Here is a 24,857-nt window from a genome sequence, read left to right on the forward strand (position 1 = left end):
GCTCTTTCGTCCTTAGAAGCGTTAAAACAGCTTCAATCACTAACAAATAAACTGTGTGTAAGGGGATATTCACACAGGCAGTAAGGAAGAAGCTAGTTTACGAAAGTAAACGTTTTTTTTTTTACATATACACGTACACATGTAAAAAAAAAATGCTTAATGCTAAAACAAAATGCTTAACTAGAAAACCACTGAAAATATATCTTTTTGAAAAGCCAGTTTTTAAAAAACATCGAAAATAATACTCCTCCCCCACTCCGCTACCGCTCGCTTCGTCCTGCCGAAAAGAATTATGGGATAGGTAGGACGCGAAAGGATCCATCACACCCATCCTTCGAATTCGGGGAAAAGGAGGACGCATTTGTGGGCCGCATTTGAAGGATCCTACGAATTTGGACAGCCTTCGTCACGGCGCTGTGACGTAACATCCTTCAAATGCGTCCTCCGAAGGATGTAGACCCTGAATTTGGACACAGCTAATATCATCACCACGCTTTCCCAGCTAATTAACGATCGGGCAGACGGAATTGAAAAAAAGTTGGGTGCTAGATTGGACGAATTGGAGAAAAAAATTGAATCAAGCTGCGCTGAAGTTGTCATGCTTAAAGAAAACGTGTCCTGCATGGAACAAAAGTTACAGAAGTGTACTACTTCAGTCGATCAGATCGAAAACCTTGTGTACGAATTGGAAGCGTACTCTAGGCGATGGAACCTCAAATTATATGGAGTTCGCGAGACCGAGGCAGAAGACGTCCGGAGGGAAGTTATAAAGATCTGCCAAGCTTTGTTACCGGAGGAGAAATCTAGGCTTGTGGATGGCATAGAGGCAGTACATCGCCTGGGTCCCAAGAGGAAAGAGCAGAAGGATTCCAGAGTGATCATCATGAAATTCATCTCTCGTGCACTTCGTGACGCAGTTTGGAAAGCAGCCAAAAAATCATAATTTTTGCAAGTGAACAAGCTTCGATTCACCGAAGACCTGTGTAAAACTGATCGCGAAAAGAGACAGCTGTTATGGCCCGTGATTGATAGCGCACGCAAGGCTGGTAAGAAGGGTGGCCGAGCATTTATTGAAGGGAGGGAGGTGTTTCCCCCTTCTGTGGCAATGTCTGACTGATTTGGACGATGGATTAATGAATCCATGACTGTTTGTTTTGAAATTCGCTTTTTGTAAGTATTGATTTTCGGGTTTTCTGTATTGTTTTCCTTTTTCACAGTTTATTATTGTCTGTTGGCTAAGTAGCATGGAATATTGTTCAGCTGACTGAAGCAGCTTTTGTTCAAGGTTGGTTGTTGACATGTCATTATCTTTTGTTTCTTTAAATGCCAGGGGGTTGAGATGCAGTATTAAACGCAAGGCGTTATTTTTGTTTACTAAAACCCTTAAAACCGATTTTGTCTTTTTCCAGGAATCACATTCTACCATTCAGGATGTAAACTTTTGGCGATCACAATGGGGCAATAATCTTTGGGCTTCACATGGTTCAGAACATTCAGCAGGTGTTTGTACCTTTCAAAATAATTTTTCTGGTAGCATCTTACACAGTGATTATGATCATACTGGACATTATCTTCTCTTAGTGATTGGATTCAACTCCCAGTGTTCCAATATTATTTTGCTGAACTTTTATGGTTATAATTCAAAATCTGATAATGAAGTCTTACTAGATTGTGTTGAAGAACGGTTACTGTTTTGGCTAGATAAATATCCTGATTCCTTAATAGTTATGGGAGGTGATTTTAATACTGTTCTTAACAACTCACTTGATCGATGGCCTCCTCGCTCTTCTACCTCAGGAAATTATTTAAAAGATTTTATGGAACGCTTTGATTTGGTGGATATATGGAGGGAAAAATTTCCTTCAAAAATATCATATACATGGCAAAATAAAGTAGGCTCCTATCGATCTCGGATTGATTTTTGGCTAGTTTCCAAACAATTTATTAACAGTTCATCTGTTGATATTTTAGTGACCCCTCTTACTGATCATAAAGCTATATATATTAACTTGTCTCTTACACAGGATTATAATTATAGAGCATCTTTTTGGAAAGTAAACAACTCTCATTTGAAACATGAGTCTGTTAGACTTCATTTAGAAACTTTAATTTTAGAGTATTTAGGTAAAGCTACAAAAGAAAAAAAATTTAGCCTTTATTGGGAACTGTTTAAATTTGAAGTGGGTAAATATCTAAGAAGATATGGTAGTGATTTAGCTAAAAAGAAGAGGTCTGAAGAAAATGAAGTCATTTCTAAAATAGTATTTCTTTCTCAGAACATAGTAACATTGACTGACCAAGAAAATATGGAACTGTCTAAATTGCAGAATAGGCTAGATGAGATGTATAGAACCAAAGCCGAAGGAGCTTTTATTAGATCTAGACAGCGTTGGTTAGAGCATGGTGAACAAAATTCATCTTATTTTTTTAAACTTGAGAGACACAATTCCAGTCATAATACAATTCATAGACTAAAGATTGATGGACAGATATCTGACAGTCCAAAAAAAATTGCACAATTTTGTGCAGATTTTTATAAAGATTTGTATAGTTCCTATTTTGATTACGACGCAACTACATGTTTCTTCGATTCATTACCTAGTTTTTGTCAAATTAACGGGGCAGACAGAAACGTGTGATCTACCTCTTGTTTTGGAGGAAGTCACTGAAGCCATTAATTGTCTTAAACTTAACAAATCTCCAGGAGTTGATGGCTTGTCTTCGGAGTTCTACAAATTATTTGCAAAACAATTAGCACCTTTTCTTTTGCAAGTTTTTAGAGAAAGTATTTTAAAAGGCTCTCTCCCCCCTACACTTACACAAGGCCTTATCACATTGCTCCCCAAACCCAAAAAAGATGTTCTTTGTCTGGATAATTGGCGTCCAATATGTCTTCTTAATAATGATTACAAAATTTTAGCCTTAATTTTTGCTAAACGTCTTAAAAAAGCATTAAATTCTATTATAGATGAATCTCAGTCTGGTTTCTTATCAGGGAGGCATATTTCAAATAATATTAGATTAGTGTTGGATCTTATTGATTACTCTGATTTAATTGTAGATGAGAGCTTTATTTTGTTTTTAGACTTTTATAAGGCATTTGATTCTGTTGAACATAATTTTATTTTTATAGCGTTAGAAAAGTTTGGTTTTGGTCCTTTTTTTATCAAAGCTGTTGAAACACTTTATGCAAATGCGAACTGTTCTATCAAATTAAAGACTGGCTCATCTACTAGATTTAATTTGCTACGTGGAATTAGACAAGGCTGCCCGATATCACCATATTTATTTTTATTAGCTGGTCAACTACTTTCTGTTTATCTTAGGGCAAGCGCTATACAGGGCATTAATATTGCAGGTAGAGAGATTATACTGAGTCAACTCGCAGATGATACGACACTTTTTTTACTCAACTCTGCTCAGGTTTCTTTAGCTATTAATATTATTAGTTTATTCTCTCGGGCATCAGGATTACATTTAAATATTCACAAATGTGAATTATTTTCAATTAAAAATTGTTGTTTAACAAACATAGACAGCATCCCAGTGAAAGAAAAAATTACTTACCTAGGCATAGTCGTTTCTAAGGATATGAAGAATAGATGTGTTGATAACTTCTCTCCAATGATGGAAAAGACCAAAAAGAAGCTAAATCTATGGTTACACAGAGATTTGTCTCTCAAGGGTAGAACTTTACTTTCTAAAGCAGAGGGTCTCTCACGTCTTGCCTATTCTGCTACATCTCTTTATGTTGATGCTCAGACTTCCAAAACAGTTGATCAATGTTTATTTAATTTCTTATGGAAAAATAAGAAACACTATATTAGAAAATCTGTAGTTATGAATTCTTATGAAAAAGGTGGACTTAATTTTATCAGCTTTTCTACCCTTAATTATACATTTAAAATAAATTGGATAAAACAACACTTAAAAAATCCCACCTCTTTATGGAACTTTATACCAAATTTTATTTTTTCTAAATTAGGTAGTCTAAATTTTCTGCTCTTGTGTAATTATAATCCTGACAAAATTCCTTCCAAATTATCTCATTTTCACAAACAATGTCTTTTATCATGGTCTTTAATTTACAAGCATAATTTTTCCCCACACAATTATATAATTTGGCACAACAGAGATCTGCTGTACAAAAACAAATCTATTTATTTTGATAATTGGGTTAAAAATAATATTATTTTGGTGAGTCAGTTATTCAATGACCGAGGAATTCCATTAAAATATGAGGAGTTTCTGTCACATTATAAAATCCCAATTACAGCAAGAGAATATGCTATTGTTTTTGGAGCTATCCCTTCTGGGATTATTATGTTTATGAAGGGTTTTAACAACAAGGTCTCTCAGTTTGTGCCATATCTCAATGTATTTGATACATATGTCGGTAAATTATCCCTAACCACCAAATCAAATAATAGGAGTATTCGTGCTCTGTTCCAGAATGAGGTTGTCTCTTGTCCGAATGCCATCTTTTATTGGAACAGACATGTAGGTGAAATTAACTGGGATAGGGTCTGGGTTTTGCCTCAAAAATTCTTTTTATATAATAAGACCAAAGAAGTGTCTTATAAAATTATACATCGGTGCTATCCCACAAAATGTTTTTTACAAAGGTTTATTTCTGAGGACTTTGATGTAAATTGCTCCTTTTGTGGTCTCCAAGCTGAAGATTTAACTCATTTATTTTGGTATTGTGAGTATACTAAGAATCTGTGGAAAAACATTTTGAGAATTTTTTGTGGTATAATTCCTGACATTTCCTTGAAATATGAAAATGTTATTTTGGGTTATATACATTTTGAAAGAGAACAATCAGATGTTTTTTATTTACTTAATCTTATTTTGCTTCTCGCCAAATATTTTGTCCACAAATGTAAATATTGTAAATGTAAGCCTTTCTTTAACCTTTTTCTGGAAGATTTAAAACTGTATCTGTATTTGATTTCTGACTCTTCCAATAAGAAAGCTGTAAAAACTGTGAATCTTTTTAAAAGGTATATTATTTTTTTGCTCCCTGGCATGTAATATGTTGATGTCATTCTGTGTTTCAAATGTCATTATAATAAAAAAAAAAAAAAAAAAAAATCTTCTAAGTGGCTGTGCGTGCAAACTGCCATCGTTAATGTTGCAGAGACGGCGAGCTTGAGCGTGAGTGAGCAGGAGTAAGTATTCTGATTAATTATTTTGTATTGTATTTTAAAATGTAACGTCAGTACGCCATATTAAGTTAATTGCCTGCGAGCTTCTCCTCCTGTCTGTACGGTAATGCGACAGAGAGACTAGTGGTTATGACGCAATCGTTAGCCTATTTTTTACAAAAACTGTTTATACGGGGCCATAATGTAACATAGAAGGTGATGGAGCCCTTTATACATTGTCGTGTATCTTTAGAAATAAATAATGGACAAACAGAGTCTTTAAACGCCTCAGATGTAAAGTTATTCGCTGTCAACGTGACGCCAAAATGAATGGGAGTCAATGGGAATGCTACCGCAAGTGAAGTTCTGCTAAAAGATGGCACCCCCCACCCGACTTCAACTTCCGGTCGAGTTCCTTGCCCCCTGAGTACACCTGTGGACAATGAACAATTTTGGGAGGCTTTTAAATATTGGGGCGGGGAAATGTGAGGACGCGCTGATGCCTAATAATGAACTGTGAAAGAGACTGAGATGCTGTGTTTGTTAAGCCTGCCGGGTTCACAAAAGCAAGGGATCCGTTGTGTTCGTGGTTGGCTAGCACCACCGGCGTGAAGAAAACCGGGGTCCCACTTATTGGCCCGGAGGTAGACAGTGGGGGGTAAACTTAGATAGACAGGGAAGCGAGTGTAGGTGTACTTGGCAGGCTGTTTGAAAGAAACCTTCTCAGCATTTCCGCGGAGGGGAAGGTTGAGTCCTCACAGTGACGGCAGGGTGTCGTTGGACGTGGACAGGAAAGTCCGAAGTTATTTTATTATTACAGAGTTGTGTGGGTTGTTGTTGTACTCAGCCATTTGTGATTACTGTCCTCCTGAATTATGTTGATTGCCTGTGCTGGTTATTTCACATAGAGCATGTGATTTAGGTTTGGAGTTTCTAATTAAGTGTGCTGTGTATGAGATTTCACTTAATTTATTGTGTGCTGTGAATTTGGAGTGAGTACTTGGGTTCTATTTTAAATGTGTGTCACGGTTTAATGAAATATGACCAGTGTGTGTAATCAGGATATTTAAGTGAGACAATGCCAAATGGCTGCTATTGTTAATAAAAAGTGTATTCTTTGATAATTTTTTTTTTCTTTGAATGTTTTAAGTGTTCCTCTCGGACCAGACCGGGTTGAAATTGAAGGTGGTGGCAGAATAGGTGTTAGTCTGCATTATCAGTGGCCCCTAGTGGTGGCAAAATTTATTACACTGGTGGCAGTGGTTGGATTGATCTAATTGTAATATACCCATACTTTTTCTGGGTGGTAAATTGTTAAAATGGAGCACACTGAAAATGCACACTCTAGTCAAGAGTTTTCCGCAATGGCAGCTAGGAGCACGACTGCTACTTCTAATAGTGTAGTGAATCATCCCGTGTTAATGCCAGAGACATTTACAGGTAGTGGCCGTGACTGGTCTGATTGGTCCCAGTAATTTGAAATGGCTGCAGAGGTGAATAATTGGAATGGGGATCCTAAAATTGAAATTTATGTCACTTTTGCTGTCTGGCAGGGCGAGAGATGTATTCTGTGGTTTGACAATAGAAGATCGTAGTAATTATGTCAAACTAAAAGAAGCGTTGAGCAAGTGTTTTGATCCTTGTGAAAGTGAGGACTGGAATCGTGCAAATCTGTCCGCTAGGCGACAATTACCTGGGGAAAGTGCACGTGAGTTCGGTAATGCTTTAAGGCGATTAGTAGCCAAATCTTATCCAGTGACTAATTGTGATACGCAAGATTTACTAGCACGTGAGCAATTTATTGCGTATGTTGGAACCGGCGAACTGCGAATACAACTCCGTAGTGCTAGACCAGCTACATTAGAGGCAGCTATAACTTTGGCTTCTGAATTGGAGCTTATTCGAGAGTTAGATCGTAGTCAGATTACACCTGAAATGAAGGTGTTTGGGGTGTCTAATAACAATCCTAATGATACTCAAATGACTATTGGTGTAACCCAAATTTTGACTTCTGTCATGTGTGCATTTGCAACGTGCTTAAAAGTACAGGCCAGCCTGCACTGAAGGTCTCAGCTGAACTTTAGACTTCTATACCAATATGGAAATAAGAAAAGTGTCACGTCCTCCCCCCAGTCTAGGGTCGGGGATTCCGGACAAAGTTAAAATAAAGAATTTAGACTAAGCCCGCCCCTCTCCTGTCCCAGCTGACACAAACACAACGGAGCGAGAGTATAGTTAAGAGAGAAAGTTTTTAATTCACAAAGTAACATAACAGGAAGCGTGAATCTTCAGGAGGGGTTTATAGCCAAAATAACAAACAAAAGAGGAACTAACTAAGACCTGATTAAACATTAACTTACCTAACAAAACCAAAACAAAATACATCAGTCTCCCCTTTACTCCCTAGCTGTCCAAAAACAGGAGAAAACAAGGGATCATAAAACAAATGGCAACCTCCTCCCTACGGCTTCCAAAACAAACAAAAAAATTACATTAAAGCAAACATAAGAACAACGAACTCTCACTCGAACGGTAACCGCTTAGCAGCTACCATCAGGACAACCAGTGCGATGAATGTCTGGGGCAGGAGACGGCGGGCAGAATGGCAGCGGCCAATACCGTGGAGCTCTACAACGCGCATACACAGCGAGCTCACAACGCCGAACCAACCACGTCATCCGACAACCCACATGTCGCATGACCGACGCCCCGTCCTCAGTGCCATCCTCCTCAGCTTTTAAGCATGCTCCATCCTCCACATAATCACCTGCAGCTGCATCCAATTAACACTGCATAGAGGGAAGAGATAAAGAGAGAAAGGAGGGAAACTACACAACAAATATCACCACAACAAAGACAGATAATAACAATTAAGTCCAGAGGACGTAACACCCCCACCCTTAACTACAAAACCCGATTTGTAGTAAAGACAAAGGTAGCAAGCCATGCAGTTTTCAATAGGCCATCTAACTATCGTCGGTATAAACCCGGGACAATGCATCGGCTACAATATTCTCTGTACCTTTCTTATAACGGATGTCTAAATTAAACTCTTGCAAAAAGAGTGCCCATCTCATGAGGCGTTGGTTAGTGTTAGACATACGAGCTAAAAATATCAGAGGGTTGTGGTCTGTGTACACCACTATGTGATCACCGGAGCTTAGGTACACTTCAAAATGCTGAATAGCCAACAATAGAGCTAGAGCCTCTTTCTCTATGGTGCTATAATTCCTTTGACACCTGTTGAACTTCTTCGAGAAATAGCTCACTGGATGTTCGATCCCAGCATCATCAGCTTGTATCAGCACCGCGCCAGCACCATTAGCACTCGCATCCACCTGCAGACTAAAAGAAACAGCAAAATTCGGAGCCTGGAGAACTGGAGCATTGCATAACAGATCCTTAGCAGAGCAAAAAGCGGTTTCACAGGTTTCATTCCACACAAATTTACGTTCCGTGCTCAGCAAGTCAGTAAGAGGTGCAACTACCGAGGCAAAATTCCGACAGAAACCTCGGTAGTACCCAGTCATTCCCAAGAAACGCCGCAAATCGCGTTTATTAATAGGTGAAGGGAATTTCACAATGGCTTCAATCTTAGCCTGAACCGGTTTAACCTGACCTTGTCCGACCAATTTACCAAGGTAAGTCACTACTGCCTTAGCAAATTCACATTTACTGAGGTTAAGTGTCAAAGATGCTTTAGCCAATCGCTCCATAACTGAACCAAGGGTGCTTAAATGGTCTTCCCATGTCAGACTATATATTACCACGTCATCTAAATAGACTTCGCAGTTTTGCACATCTGACAACACAAGATGCATCAACCTTTGGAATGTGGCAGGTGCATTACGCATCCCGAAAGCCATGACCGTGTACTGCATGAATGCGTCAGGTGTAACAAACGCAGAAATTTCAGAAGCGCGTGCTGTTAATGGCACCTGCCAATAACCTTTTAAAAGGTCGAGTTTAGTGACATAGCGTGATGAACCCACACGATCAACACAGTCCTCCATCCTAGGGAGAGGAAAAGAATCAGCCTTAGTAACATCATTTATTCTGCGAAAATCCGTGCAGAATCGAAACGAGCCATCAGACTTTGGCACAAGTAGACAGGGAGAGCTCCACGGACTCTGACTGGGTACAGCAAAACCGTTACTCACTAGATACTTGACTTCATCTTTCATTGCTTGACGTTTATGTGGATTAACTCGATATGGGTGCTGTTTGATCGGCGTACTCTGACCCACTTCAATATCATGCATTAACACATTTGTCTGCGAAGGAACATCACCAAACAATGTAGAATACTTGTGAATCAGTTCAATAACATCATCACGCTGATTCTTAGACAAATACGAAAGGTGGGATGGCAAGGTGGCTAAGATAGAAGAATTCGAAAACCTCCCACAAGATGCTTGAGCATCCTTGCCAGTCACCTCACCTGTCTCTAGTGCACCAATGAGAGATGGTTCAACAACATTCGTAGTATTCACAATTTCAGCAGAAGGGTTGACTTCAGGCACATCTCTGGCAACATATGCTTTTAACATATTCACATGGCAAACTCTACTTTTGCGTCGTCGATCTGGAGTTAAAACTGCGTAGTTAGTATCGATCAGTTTTTTCTCGATTTTATATGGACCAGCAAAACGAGCATGCATGGGAGAATTAGGCACAGGCAGAAGGGCAAGCACAGAGTCACCTGCCTGAAAGTCACGAACAACACTTGTTCTATCGTGTCTACACTTCATCTTAATTTGACTCTCAGCAAGATGCTGTTTAGCAACTTCCCAAACACCATGAAGTTGTTCACGAAACGTACTAACATATTCAAGGATCGGTACACGAGGAAGATCTTTAGCAAGAAACTGTTCACATAACAATTTCAAGGGTCCACGAACAGTGTGTCCAAACACAAGTTCGGCTGGACTAAATCCCAAGGATTCTTGTTTGGTACTCCTTATTGCAAACATTAGCAAAGGTAGTCCATCCACCCGCTCTTTATTCGTTTCAACGCAATAAGTGCGCAACATTGATTTTAGCGTCTGATGAAAACGCTCGAGCGCACCTTGCGATTCAGGGTGATACGCACTCGACATCTGATGTTCCACCTGTAATTCATCTACCAGCTGTTCAAACAAACGTGAAGTGAAATTTGTTCCCTGGTCGGTCTGAATTACTCTAGGTAACCCGAACAGAGAGCAAAACTTTACCAGCTCCTTAACCACCACTTTCGCTTTTATAGAGCGCAATGGCACAGCCTCGGGGTAGCGGGTGGCTGCGCACATTATAGTAAGAACGTACTGATGACCAGACTTAGCCTTTGGCAAGGGGCCAACACAATCCAAAATAAGTCTCTCAAACGGCTCCCCTATGACAGGAATAGGTTTGAGTGGCGCATGCGGAATCACTTGATTAGGTTTGCCCACAAGTTGACAAATATGACAAGACCGAACGAACGCAGACACGGAAGACTTCAAACTTGGCCAGAAAAAATATCTAGCAATGCGGTCATACGTTTTTGTAACACCAAGATGACCTGAAGAAATATGTTCATGAGCTAGCTTCATAATTTGCAAACGATAACCAGTAGGAAGAACAATCTGATATACACGATCACTTCCTGGGGTTGACGGCTTCCACCAGCGCATCAACACATCTTCATCCCAAAAGTAACCCAACAAAGCATCTGAAGCTCGAGTTCTATCAACAGCCGCACTAATGCATTTAAGCAGAGTTGAATCAGATTTTTGCGCAGCGATTAACTGTTCCTTTCCCACTTTTAAGGAGGTTTCGTTTGCGCTGGAATTCTCATCACACGGTAATGGTTGGGGTTTAACAAGCAATTTACATTCTGCGGCCTCAGGCAGTGCAGCTAAAAAGGAACTTGACAGATCCACTACATCTTCAAATTTCTTTTGAGCACGTGTTACAGCACATGCCGAGAAAACAGTGGAGAATTGTGACAGAGCAGCTACCTGCTCCCTAACATCAGGCTTCGCTGACACAATCGGGAATGGAAAAACTTTAGCTCCAGCCAAATCATTACCCAAGATCATACTCACGCCCTCCACAGGTAACTGTGGCTGCACACCAATGTTAACAGGACCCGAAATGAGGTCAGATTTTAAATGGACTACATGCAACGGCACAGGAGTACAGCCCATCTCAATACCTCGGATGAGTACATCATCGCCTGTATATGACGCACTCGAAAAAGGCAGTGCACTCTCCAATATCAGTGACTGTGCAGACCCTGTATCTCGCAGCATGACTATAGGCTTTGCCTCAGAATCATCCGAAAGCGAAACTAAACAAGTTTGCAAAAATGATTCAAACACATTAGGGCTAGAATGCGGTGGCTCTCCAGACACAGAAATAAATGCTACCCCTTTAGACTTGCTAGCTTTTTGCTGCCAGGCTTTACAATTTGTGATAAGATGGCTAGGATCAAGGCAATAAAAACAAGCTCTTTTTTTGTCAGGACGTTTTACTGTATTTGCTTCATCATCAGCCCTAACAAAATTACCCCTTGACATCCTTTTCTCTCTCCCTACATCCGCAATAAAGGGTGCTGTATGAGCACGCATAACCGGGAATACAGTCTTATGAGTGAGCACGAATTCATCTGCATGTATGGCTGCATCAGCAAGTTTAAATACTCTCTGCTCGTTCAAATGTACCACAATACTTTCGGGCAGACAGCTCTTAAAATCTTCGAGTAAGGTCAACTCTTGCAAACCCTCAAGAGTCGTAATCTTAGTAGAAGCACACCATTTCTCGAATAACACTCTCTTCTCACGCGCAAACTCCACAAAGGTTTGCTTGGCTGCTTTTGAACATGCCCTGAATCTCTGTCGATACGCCTCCGGTACCAACTCGTAAGCACGTAATACAGCCACTTTCACAACATCATAATTCAGTGAATCCTCAATTGGCAGGGCTGCAAAAACCTCTTGCGCTTTGCCAACGAGATTACACTGCAATAATAATGCCCACATCTCTCTAGGCCATTTCAAGTTAGCCGCAACACGTTCGAAGGCCACGAAGTACGAATCGACCTCAGTCTCATGGAATGGCGGAACGAGTTTGACATACCTACTAATGTCAAAGTCGGGTTGATCCATCTCAGAGCTACCGGAAGCCAGCAGCCTGGAGCGTGGTGACGGAACTGGTCTCTTACACATCTGAGCTTCCAGGTCCAATTTACGCAGCTTAACATCTCGATCAGCTGTTATCTCCAACTCTTTCAGTCGAAGCAGTTGCGTTTCATATTCCTGTTTCTTTAACTCAAGATCTAACTCTCTTAAGCGAACAGTTACCATTGGATCTACTTGAGAAGGCTTTTTACCATTCCCCGAATATACATCGTCAAATACCTCTCCACCAGTCTCTGCCTTCGGACCTCCAGCTATGGAACGTTCAGGCAAAATACCATTCTCCACTAACCTAGCGTACAACTCCTCCTTAACAACCTGCTTCCTTCCCGCTTTAGAAACAGTTATATTAAAGAAATCTGCTATCTGTATCAGGTCTACTTTCCTACACCGTTCAAATTCTCCTAATGTGGGCGAAAGAGTGAACTTAACTAAATCGAAATCCATCCTAAACCGTATGAACTTCCTCCCCTATCCAAAAGATCAAAACAGCCAAGCAAAAAGGCTTTAACGACAGATAACGATTCAAACAAACAACCATAACAAATCACCATGAACAACAAGCCCTCAATTGCTATGGTGTCACAGCCATACGAATTATTACAAACACCAAATGTTATAATAACCGGACGAAGTACCAATTATCAAAACGGCTGGACGAGCCCCCAATTGTCACGTCCTCCCCCCAGTCTAGGGTCGGGGATTCCGGACAAAGTTAAAATAAAGAATTTAGACTAAGCCCGCCCCTCTCCTGTCCCAGCTGACACAAACACAACAGAGCGAGAGTATAGTTAAGAGAGAAAGTTTTTAATTCACAAAGTAACATAACAGGAAGCGTGAATCTTCAGGAGGGGTTTATAGCCAAAATAACAAACAAAAGAGGAACTAACTAAGACCTGATTAAACATTAACTTACCTAACAAAACCAAAACCCAAAACAAAATACATCAGTCTCCCCTTTACTCCCTAGCTGTCCAAAAACAGGAGAAAACAAGGGATCATAAAACAAATTGTAACCTCCTCCCTACGGCTTCCAAAACAAACAAAAAAATTACATTAAAGCAAACATAAGAACAACGAACTCTCACTCGAACGGCAACCGCTTAGCAGCTACCATCAGGACAACCAGTGCGATGAATGTCTGGGGCAGGAGACGGCGGGCAGAATGGCAGCGGCCAATACCGTGGAGCTCTACAACGCGCATACACAGCGAGCTCACAACGCCGAACCAACCACGTCATCCGACAACCCACATGTCGCATGACCGACGCCCCATCCTCAGTGCCATCCTCCTCAGCTTTTAAGCATGCTACATCCTCCACATAATCACCTGCAGCTGCATCCAATTAACACTGCGTAGAGGGAAGAGATAAAGAGAGAAAGGAGGGAAACTACACAACAAATATCACCACAACAAAGACAGATAATAACAATTAAGTCCAGAGGACGTAACAAAAGTTAAAGATATAGATTTCCACGAAATGTTTATACTTCTAAAAACCGCATGATTCAGAGACGTTCATATTTCATCACGTCTGTTATTTGGAGTTATTTTAATTCCCTCTGTGGGTTTGAATAAGAGAGAACGAGACGGTTAACCTTCTGAGGTAGGACAGTTGGACTTTGGACAAACAATCTGCTGACCTGCAGAAATAGGGAACTGAAATTAGGCTGCAAGAGCTCATATGTATTTTCGGAGAAAGATGACGAATGTTTTGATATCTGTCTGAGACGTGGCTGCAGAGACGTGGCATGAGTTTGATACAGATTTGCAGGACTATAAGAGGAGGCAATTCACCCCTCTTTGTTTAGCTCAGACTGAGTTCAGACTAGACCCTTCTAGCTGGACTTAGTCTTTTCTCACCTTTTTCTTCCCATATTCCGGGGCTCACTTGAACTCTTTGATCATCTTACAGGTTTTTATTCATATCAGATACATTGTCTTTATTGTTGTTATCTTGAAATGCAGGTATTTTATATGCTTGTTATATACTTTGTATTATTTTACTAATACTTTGAATTGCTTTTGCATATTGTAATCAAGGATATTGCATTAATTTTAAATGAGTAAAATCCACTATATATGGATTGCTTTTAAAACTATATTAATTTTGGATTTGCATTTTCTATATTTGAAATTGATTTTAATACTTAATAATCTGTTTGCAAGAAATGAGTTGTTGTCATACTTCTTATTTTCTTTGAATAAATTTGCATACTAAAATACCACCCCACCGTCTGACCAGGATTGAAGTCTCTTTTTTTTGCATCAACTATATTGCTTGAAACAGTAGAGAGTTTGCGCCAGAAAGTTAGAACTTTACAGGTTACTGTTCAAAATCTTACTAAGACTCAAGTCAATAATGCCTCTTCTTTTAGGGCTCCTTCACATTCTGAATTACAGGGTTTTAGCCGGGGCCAGAAGGGACGTGAGGATGTATGTTGGGAGTGTGGTTGTGATCGACAGAACAAGACAGGGGCTCTTTGAATTTAGTGTTCTTCCTTTTGGACTATCCAATAGTCCAAGTACATTCCAAAGACTTATGGACTTGATTCTGGCAGATTTGCAGTGGTCCACATGTTTAGTCTACTTGGATGACATTATACTTTTCGGGAAAGATTTTAGTGAACATCTTCAGCGGTTAGGTCAAGTATTGTCCAAATTGCAGGCTGCCTATCTTAAAGTGAAACCATCTAAGTGCAATCTGTTTGCTACCAAAGTGCAATACCTAGGTCACGTTATTTCGGCTGAGGGGGTTATGGCCGATCCCAGTAAAGTGGAAGCTGTACAATCATGGCAAATCCCTAAAAATCAGACTGAGGTAAGAAGCTTTTTGGGCTTAGCCTCATATTATAGGCGATTTGTAAGGGGTTTTGCTGAGTTGGCTAGACCATTGCATCGGCTTACAGAAAAGGGAAGGCGTTTTCAGTGGGATGATGGTTGCCAGGTTGCTTTTGAGAAGTTGAAAGCATGTCTCACTACTGCTCCAGTTTTAGCCTATCCAGACCCGCAGTGTTCATTTATTCTGGATACAGATGCCAGTGACGTGGGGTTTGGGGCTGTTTTGTCACAGGAAGTTGATGGTTTAGAACAAGTGGTGGCATATGCAAGTAGAACCCTGAGTAAACAAGAACGTAAATACGCCACTACCAAGAAAGAACTTCTTAGTCTGGTCACTTTTACCAAGTATTTCAAACATTTCCTGCTAGGGAAAGAGTTTTTGCTGCGAACAGATCATAATTCCCTTCGTTGGTTGCATAATTTCCAGGGCCTGGAAGGCCAGTTGGCTGGTGGTTGGAACAGCTAGCTGTTTTCCAATATAAAATTGTTCACCGACCAGGAAAAGAGCACATTAATGCTGATGCGCTATCAAGATTACCTGCTTATTCTGGAGAGATTATGGCTAGCTCTGTTAGCTATGTAGAAGTAGAACCTTCACCTCAGGGTGGTGTTATGGAACAGGGAGAGATATTGAATTATGAAATGGGGGAGGTGGAAGGAGGACCGAATGAGTTGACCAGAGCCCAGCACGGTGACCCAGAGTTGAGTTTGATACTAAAACTGAAGAGCCAGAAAGGTAGTAGACAGGAGATAGTGAATGCCTACCCATCCCTTAATAAGTATGCCTTTGTCTGGGAGCAGACAGAGGTTCAGGGGCAGAGGTTGGTGAGGGTGTTTCCTCCAAAAATTGCTCTGAGCGCAAAGACTCAAGTTATTGTTCCACGGTCTATGGTACCAGAAATGTTGAGGTTATTGCATAATATTACAACTGGAGCCCATTTGGGAGTGCAAAAGCTACAAGAAAAGGTGAGGGATCGTTTTTATTGGCCGGGATGGTATAAGGATGTGAAACGATGGTGTCAGGAATGTCCTGAATGTGCAGTTCATAAGGAAATCGGTCCGGTTCCTCGGGCCCCACTTATTCCTTCTGTAACATCTCGTCCTTATGAACGAGTGGCACTCGACATATTAGGGCCTCTTCCTGAGACCCTCCTCAGAAATAAATATGTGTTGGTGGTGGGGGACTATTTTTCAAAATGGACAGAAGCGTACCCCCTCCCAAATCAAGAGGCAAAGACCGTAGCTAGAGTTCTGGTAGAAGAGTGGGTGTGTCGTTATGGAACCCCTAGAAGCCTGCATTCCGACCAAGGTCGGAACTTTGAATCAAATTTGTTTGGTGAATTGTGTCGGTTGCTAGACATTAATAAGACCAGGACAACTCCATGTCAACCTCAGTCAGATGGAATGATTGAGAGGTCTAATCGTACATTGCTGTCTATGTTGTCTTCCTATATTGATGACAATAAACAGAATTGGGTATCCATTTGCCTTATGTGATGATGGCCTATAGAAGTAGTGTTCATTCCAGTACTGGCTTTACCCCATATAAAGTTTTGTTTGGTCAGGAGATGGTTTTACCGATTGACATCATGATGGATGTAGATGGACAAGAGCGATTTACAGCTGTGAATGAGTATGTGAAGGGGGTAGCTGAAAGTCTTGCCACAGTAGTGGGGGAAGTGAAAAGGCTAGAGCCTCGGAACATCAAAAGCGGTATTTTGACTTTAAAGCCAAGTTTCAGAATTATTCAGTGGGGGAGTTGGTATGGTTAAAGAATAAGGCCAGGAAGAAAGGGGTGAGTCCAAAATTGCAGAAACGGTTTAAGGGCCCATATAGGGTTTTGGAAAGGGTTTCTGAAGTGTTGTATCAGATACAGCCAGAGGCTGGAGGTATAGATCAGGTGGTGCATTTTAATCAACTGAAACCTTATATCTCTTCTATGGTTGCAGAGTCTACGGGTGGCCATACAAAAGCCAAAGCTGACCACAAGACTACATCTGCCCCAATTAGGGGGAAGAAAGAAAGGGGTCCAAGCTTTGGGTCTAGCTGGGTGTTTCGACGATCACGGCCACCTGATTTGCCTGTTGCTGGTGGGGGTGTCTATTCATCAGCTTCTACCAGTGTCACCGAGGGGTTTCAGTTGGTTAGGCCACCTGCTGCTGCTGGAATACCGGTTTTACATTGGCTGCCGACTGCTATCAGCGACTCTCAAACATCGCAGCTTTCTGTTGAGGCTGAGGTGTCTTTGGATCCAGTGGTAGTTCCAGTTGTGGACAGTGGTTGCCCCCCGGTGTCTCCGGTCCTAGTGAGAGAACCTCCCTTAGCTGCTGGATCTACAGTTACTGAGGGGGCTGGCAAGAGCGATCTGCTACATAGCGGGGCCGTCCCCTACGAACACGTAAATCCCCTGTGTGGTTCAAGGATTACGATGGATCTGTTTAAGGACACGAGGATGAGTCCTATTTTTTTCAAGAGGGGAAGTAGTTTAATGATTACGATTCTATTGATGGTGTGACGTCATTGCTACGGAAGGAACGATGTCTGTGAGTACACCTGTGGACAATGAACAATTTTGGGAGGCTTTTAAAAATGGGGGCGGGGAAAGGTGAGGACGCGCTGATGCCTAATAATGAACTGTGAAAGAGACTGAGACGCTGTGTTTGTTAAGCCTGCCGGGCATTATAATGCATTATAAAATCTAAACAATTAAGACCCTAAGATATATTTGTAATTTAATACAATAATTGATTAATAATAGCCTAATTGTTTAAATTAATATAATTATTGATACTTTTGACTCTTCCCTTTTCTTAAAAATAGTTTTAAGGCTGAAATGTGAAGTGCAGGTCTTAAAAGGGATTTAAAGCTCTTAAATTTTATCTTAAAAATCCTGCAGTTAACCGGTTGTTTTATGGTACCATTTGGATAACTATTTATTTATTTATTCTTCTGCACAATCTGACTTTGCTGCAGCCTGGAATTGAACTACTGGTTTTGTCTGGTCAGAGGAGAACTGACCCCCCCAACTGAGCCTGGTTTCTCCCAAGGTTTTTTTCTCCATTCTGTCACCGATGGAGTTTCGGTTCCTTGCCGCTGTCGCCTCTGGCTTGCTTAGTTGGGGTCACTTCATCTACAGCGATATCGTTGACTTTATTGCAAATAAATGCACAGACACTATTTAACTGAACAGAGATGACATCACTGAATTCAATGATGAACTGCCTTTAACTATCATTTTGCATTATTGACACACTGTTTTCCTAATGAATGTTGTTCAGTTGCTTTGACGCAATGCATTTTGTTTAAAGCGCTACATAAATAAAGGTGACTTGACTTGACTTTAAATAAGCCCTTTTTAACTGTCCTCTGATGTGATTTTGAGAAAGTTCTCAAAGTTGAGAAACACCGAGCTGAGTCAGATAATGACTCGTTCACGAGTCAAGAACCGGTTCCATCGGTTTTCGGACCACCAGTAGTGATGGGGAAGAGCAGTTCCTTTCCGCGAAGCGGTTCTTTCGGACAGTTCGATTCAATGAACCGGTTGAAGAAAACAGTTCACCGGTTCTTTTGCGCTTGACGTAATGACGTCATTGGCGATGATTGCCCTTGATTCAAGCCTTCAGTTTACCCACGCTCATAACATTAGAACAGAATCAGTTCATAATCAATCATCAAAAGAATCAGTTCGGTTCAGATGCTCTGTGTGTCGGTGTGCTTTACGCTGAATCACACATGCGCAGGATCATCAGCTCCTCGGTTAACGAATCGGACGCGTCTGACAGAAACGGTTCTTCACTCGTGAACGAGTAAGTCTTTTGTTCATTATCTGGCTCGGCTCGGTGTTCATCTTCAGTTCTCTCTTCACAGCAGTTCAGTCAGTGTACTGTTTGAGTAAATGAATTACTCCGGGATATTGGTTTGTTTGAACTCAGAGGGAGTGTCAGCCACATTAAAAAAGTTAACAGCTTAAAATTAAATTTTGGTATGTTTTAGCTTGTAGGTTTCTTTGTTTCCGCAGTATTTCCCATTTTGATATTTTTAAGGTCAAACCGGTCTTGTCTGTGACTCATACTGTATAATGGAGGTCTATGGTCACCATCTCAAAGAGGAGTCCAAATTAAACAATTCCCCATCGTAAGTACACATTGATTAAACAGCTGAAGACGCGCCCTCACACCCTCAGATCAGTTGGGCGTGGTTGTGTACAAGAGGTAAAAACGATATAAATACTGTTTGTTCTCCATTCTGTCACCGATGGAGTTTCGGTTCCTTGCCGCTGTCGCCTCTGGCTTGCTTAGTTGGGGTCACTTCATCTACAGCGATATCGTTGACTTTATTGCAAATAAATGCACAGACACTATTTAACTGAACAGAGATGACATCACTGAATTCAATGATGAACTGCCTTTAACTATCATTTTGCATTATTGACACACTGTTTTCCTAATGAATGTTGTTCAGTTGCTTTGACGCAATGCATTTTGTTTAAAGCGCTACATAAATAAAGGTGACTTGACGACTTTAAATAAGCCCTTTTTAACTGTCCTCTGATGTGATTTTGAGAAAGTTCTCAAAGTTGAGAAACACCGAGCTGAGTCAGATAATGACTCGTTCACGAGTCAAGAACCGGTTCCATCGGTTTTCGGACCACCAGTAGTGATGGGGAAGAGCAGTTCCTTTCCGCGAAGCGGTTCTTTCGGACAGTTCGATTCAATGAACCGGTTGAAGAAAACAGTTCACCGGTTCTTTTGCGCTTGACGTAATGACGTCATTGGCGATGATTGCCCTTGATTCTTCACTCGTGAACGAGTCAGTCTTTTGTTCATTATCTGGCTCGGCTCGGTGTTCATCTTCAGTTCTCTCTTCACAGTAGTTCAGTCAGTGTACTGTTTGAGTAAATGAATTACTCCGGGATATTGGTTTGTTTGAACTCAGAGGGAGTGTCAGCCACATTAAAAAAGTTAACAGCTTAAAATTTAATTTTGGTATGTTTTAGCTTGTAGGTTTCTTTGTTTCCGCAGTATTTCCCATTTTGATATTTTTAAGGTCAAACCGGTCTTGTCTGTGACTCATATAATGGAGGTCTATGGTCACCATCTCAAAGAGGAGTCCAAATTAAACAATTCCCCATCGTAAGTACACATTGATTAAACAGCTGAAGACGCGCCCTCACACCCTCAGATCAGTTGGGCGTGGTTGTGTACAAGAGGTAAAAACGATATAAATACTGTTTGTTTTCTTACACAAACAGCTCTTTTCGTGTCTTAGGTCATCAATGTGTACTTACGATGGGGAATTGTTTAATTTGGACTCCTCTGTGCATGCTCTTTGAGATGCTGACCATAGACCTCCATTATATCACCGACAAGAACGGTTTGAGAATTAGTGTATAAATCTCAACAATGGTGACATGCTTCATGCCACAAGGCATTCTGGGTGCCAAGTATGAGTTTTATATGACGTACCCAAAATACATTGCTGCGTGTCACCATAGTTGAAAGTTATACACTGAATCTTGATGTTTGTGTGACAAAGAATCTTTTATTTAAATTCTTGAAATTATATGCTTTATATTCACCTGGGTCTCAGGCTGATAACCCATTGAGTCACTTTAATAAATAATACAATGTTTTTGCCAGAAGAAAAATATTATAGCAGCTAAAAAACCACAGACAAGACAAGTGTCAAAATGCACAACTAAAGCCAACACTTACCACCATTATGGTGACATCAAATCAAACTATTACTTTGAAACAGACATCAACATCTAAAACTCTGCTTAAATCTTAATTAGTTAGGGGATAATGTTCTAATAATGTTACGAATAAACCTTTTTTTGAATGTTTTTAATAACGCAGTCATGTCACAAACCGTAAAATATTATTTTACTATTATTTTTCTTATTATTTCTACTAGGTAAAAGTAACAAAAATAAAAGTATAAAAAAATGTACATTACGTACAAAGAGGGGACATAACTTGCAAAGCACCCTTTATACATGTATATAACAATAATACAAATGAAAGTTTTAACAGAATAAATTAAAAGATGTACTGGTAAAAAAAAGTATGTCCGGACCAACATGGTGGCCGCGTCCTTAGTGGAGGAGACGTATTTCCGCTATTGAGTGGCGCTCCACTCGCCCCTGTGGAAGTGACGTAATTCAATTCAAGTTTATTTGTATAGCGCTTTTTGCAATACGAATCGTTACAAAGCAACTTTACAGAAAATTATGTTTCTACAATATTTAGTAGTAGCTTAAGGTGGTTACTGTCAGTTTATGCACGTTTGACAGGATTTTTAGAAAAAATTAATACAAGACGTAGTCAGCTAGTCAGCTATGAACATTATTAATATTATTAATTAATAATTGTTATATGATGCAGTCACACTTGTAGCAATATTTGTTAGTTCTGTTTGTTGATTCAGGGTTAGCATTATCTGAGGTCCTCTGAGGGTCAGCATCATCTCTTCTCAGGTGTTCTGGATCCAGAATGGAGCTTGTGTAAATCCTAGTTATCCCGTGGCAAAACATAGAAACAAAATAGAGACATCATTAGCATAGCTGCTGATCCAACAAACAAAAATTTGTTTAACCCAAGCCAATGAATAAAAATGCACATTTGATCAGATGCAACTACACTCACAAATTTAAGAGATACATTATTCGAATGCTTGGCGAAAGAGATGTGTTTTTAATCTAGATTTAAACAGAGAGAGTGTGTCTGAACCCCAAACATTATCAGGAAGGCTATTCCAGAGTTTGGGAGCCAAATGTGAGAAAGCTCTACCTCCTTTAGTGGACTTTGCTATCCTAGGAACTACCAAAAGTCCAGCGTTTTGTGACCTTAGGGTGCGTGATGGGTTGTAGCGTGATAGAAGGCTAGTTAGGTACGCAGGAGGTAAACCATTTAGGGCTTTATAGGTAAGTAATGATAATTTGTAACTGATACAGAACTTAATAGGTAGCCAGTGCAGAGACTGTAAAATTGGGGTAATATGATCATATTTTCTTGACCTGGTAAGGACTCTAGCTGCTGCATTTTGGACTACCTGTAGCTTGTTTATTGAAGAAGCAGGACAACCACCTAGAAGTGCATTACAATAGCCCAGTCTAGAGGTCATGAATGCATGAACTAGCTTTTCTGCATCAGAAACAGATAACATGTTTCGTAGCTTGGCAATGTTTCTAAGATGGAAGAATGCAGTTTTTGTAACATGGAAAATATGATTTTCAAAAGACAAATTGCTGTCTAATATAACACCCAGATTTCTGACTGTAGAGGAAGTAACAGTACATTCGTCTAGTTGCAGATTGTAATCTACAAGATTCTGTGTAGTGTTTTTTGGTCCAATAATTAATATCTCTGTCTTATGCAAATTTAATTGAAGAAAATTATTTGTCATCCAATCTTTTACATTTTTAACACACTCTGTTAGCTTAGATAATTGAGAAGTTTCATCTGGTCTCGTTGATATATATAGCTGAGTTTCATCAGCATAACAGTGGAAGCTAATTCCGTATTTTCTAATAATATTACCAAGGGGCAACATGTATATTGAAAATAGAAGGGGACCTAGGACGGATCCCAGTGGCACTCCATATTTTACTGATGATAAATGAGATGATAATTCTGCTGAAAGTGGGCCCCAGACCAACATGGAGCTCCACTCGCCCCTATGTCTGCAGCTAGACCCTCTTGGAACAATGGTGCACCCCATAGTCCAAAATATGTATAAATCTTTTTTTTTTTTTAACAACACATCTTTAATCGGTTTTCCAATAAATATTTTTAGTAAGGACATCATTTAAGTTATATTAGGCTGTACAAGTCTTAATACACAGGGATCCCTCAAATAATCACATGAAATGGCCCAAAACAATCAAACATATTGCATGAATTAATTATTTTTCTAAAAGAAACAAGACTGATTAATAAAGAATTTAATACAGCGTTGTATTAATATAATTGTGTTTTTCCTCTCCCTCTCTCGCTGCCATTTTGGTTTTTGTTTTCCAACACTCCTGTCCGGTAGGTGGCGGGAATACACCACTCAAGTTGTTCTGGCATTACACACAAAAAAAAGAGAAGAAGAATTCTACACTGGGCGACTCCTTTGTGCTGATATCGAAAGTAAAAATCGACAGGAATAATAAAAAAAAGAGACTTCAAAACGGTCATAAACAAAATATTAAGGTAAGTTTATTATCATCTGATACAAGTACGTATTATAGTAGATTTTTCTCATTCGCTTCTCTGTCGTGTGTTTAATCCGATCTGTAAACATTAACATCAGCAATAGAGTTGTGACGCATGTAACGTAGAAGTTGGTGAAGCTGCATAAATTCACCTTCAGGAATATAATGCTATAATATTCTCCTTTAAATTGGGATTAATTTACGGATTCTTTACAATTGGGAATATAGGCTACCAGATTAGGATATAAATATTGAAGCAGAAAACACTTATGTAACGTTAGGCCGCGGACATACGCAGATCAGTGAGTGAGAGTTTGATCCTGACATACAGTAATCCGTGCTGGAAATGATTCTGAATCCACACGAATAATATAGTCATCTAACAGCAGTTAAGATAGTTTGCGGTTTGATATTCAGATTTTTGTTGTCTATGAATACACAGTGCGCTCTCAAAGGCTGGGCATACACTGACTGTGCGTTTTCATCAAGCTTACCAACTCACACTGTAAGAGCAGATCTCATGCGATGTAAAGTCAAAGCTTATGATTCATGTACTCACTCTATACTTGTGTGAAATACTCCAAATGAGCAGACGATGACACCGTGTATATGGACGATAGCCATATATATATATATATATATATATATATATATATATATATATATATATATATATATATATATATATATAATTATACAACAACAAACATCAGGTGACATCGAGATGATTTGTCATTTCCAATTAATGTATTAAATTATTACAATTAATAATATTATTATTATTATTATTATGGTACTTTTATTATTATATTTATTGGTCTACTACAATTCTTGTCCAGCCTAGATATATCCCAGCCGGCATTTCAACATTGATTCAACGTTGAAACAACGTCAGGTACCATGGTTGAAACAACGTTGAATAACCTTTCGATTTTGCAAATTGGATCAACGTTGAAATCACGACGTGGATTCACCGTTGAAATCACGACGTGGATTCACCGTTGAAATCGCGACGGGGTTTCACCGTCTTACCTGCATTACGGGTGAATTAGGGTCGTGCTGCACACCTGGGATGAAAGCTGAATGAGGTGTTGATTTTGAAAAGTTAATCAGCGTTGATAACACGACGTTGTTTCCCCGTCGTACCTTGCACCGTGTATAAATACACCTAGATCCTAGTTGGCATTTAGATCAACATGGTACATGCAAGGCTAAAAATCTAATGACTGGCAGCAATGGCTTTACAAACAACTTCAATAAACTACCACATGCTCAAAATTGTCAAACAGCAGTTTAATTTTGGAAACATACTGTATAAAACAGATGAAAATAATCCCACACTTTATTATGCAGAGTATGCATGGAGGTAGTAGAACAATCCAAATACAATAATATTTAAAGGTTTTTGTGAAATAATTTGGCACATAAATGCATATTTTTTTGCAGCACTTGCAAACCCTTGTACCTTTATGACTGAAACCAGTGGATCTTTTTATTTTGGTGGAAAC

The 24,857-nt window shown here is 39.8% G+C and overlaps 1 protein-coding gene across 3 annotated transcripts in view; it reads left to right on the plus strand.

The window, feature by feature from the left end:
- The first annotated feature begins 23,214 nt into the window (after positions 1-23,214).
- Positions 23,215-24,857, plus strand: part of LOC113107871 (NACHT, LRR and PYD domains-containing protein 3-like) — a 50,290-nt gene continuing 48,647 nt past the window's right edge. For all 3 annotated transcript variants that reach the window (XM_026270672.1, XM_026270673.1, XM_026270674.1), the window contains exon 1: positions 23,215-23,347. The gene's annotated coding sequence lies outside the window, so the exon portion shown is untranslated. The remainder of the gene's footprint in view (positions 23,348-24,857) is intronic.

Source organism: Carassius auratus, chromosome 8 (assembly GCF_003368295.1).
Source record: "Carassius auratus strain Wakin chromosome 8, ASM336829v1, whole genome shotgun sequence".
NCBI classification, from domain to species: Eukaryota; Metazoa; Chordata; class Actinopteri; order Cypriniformes; family Cyprinidae; genus Carassius; species Carassius auratus.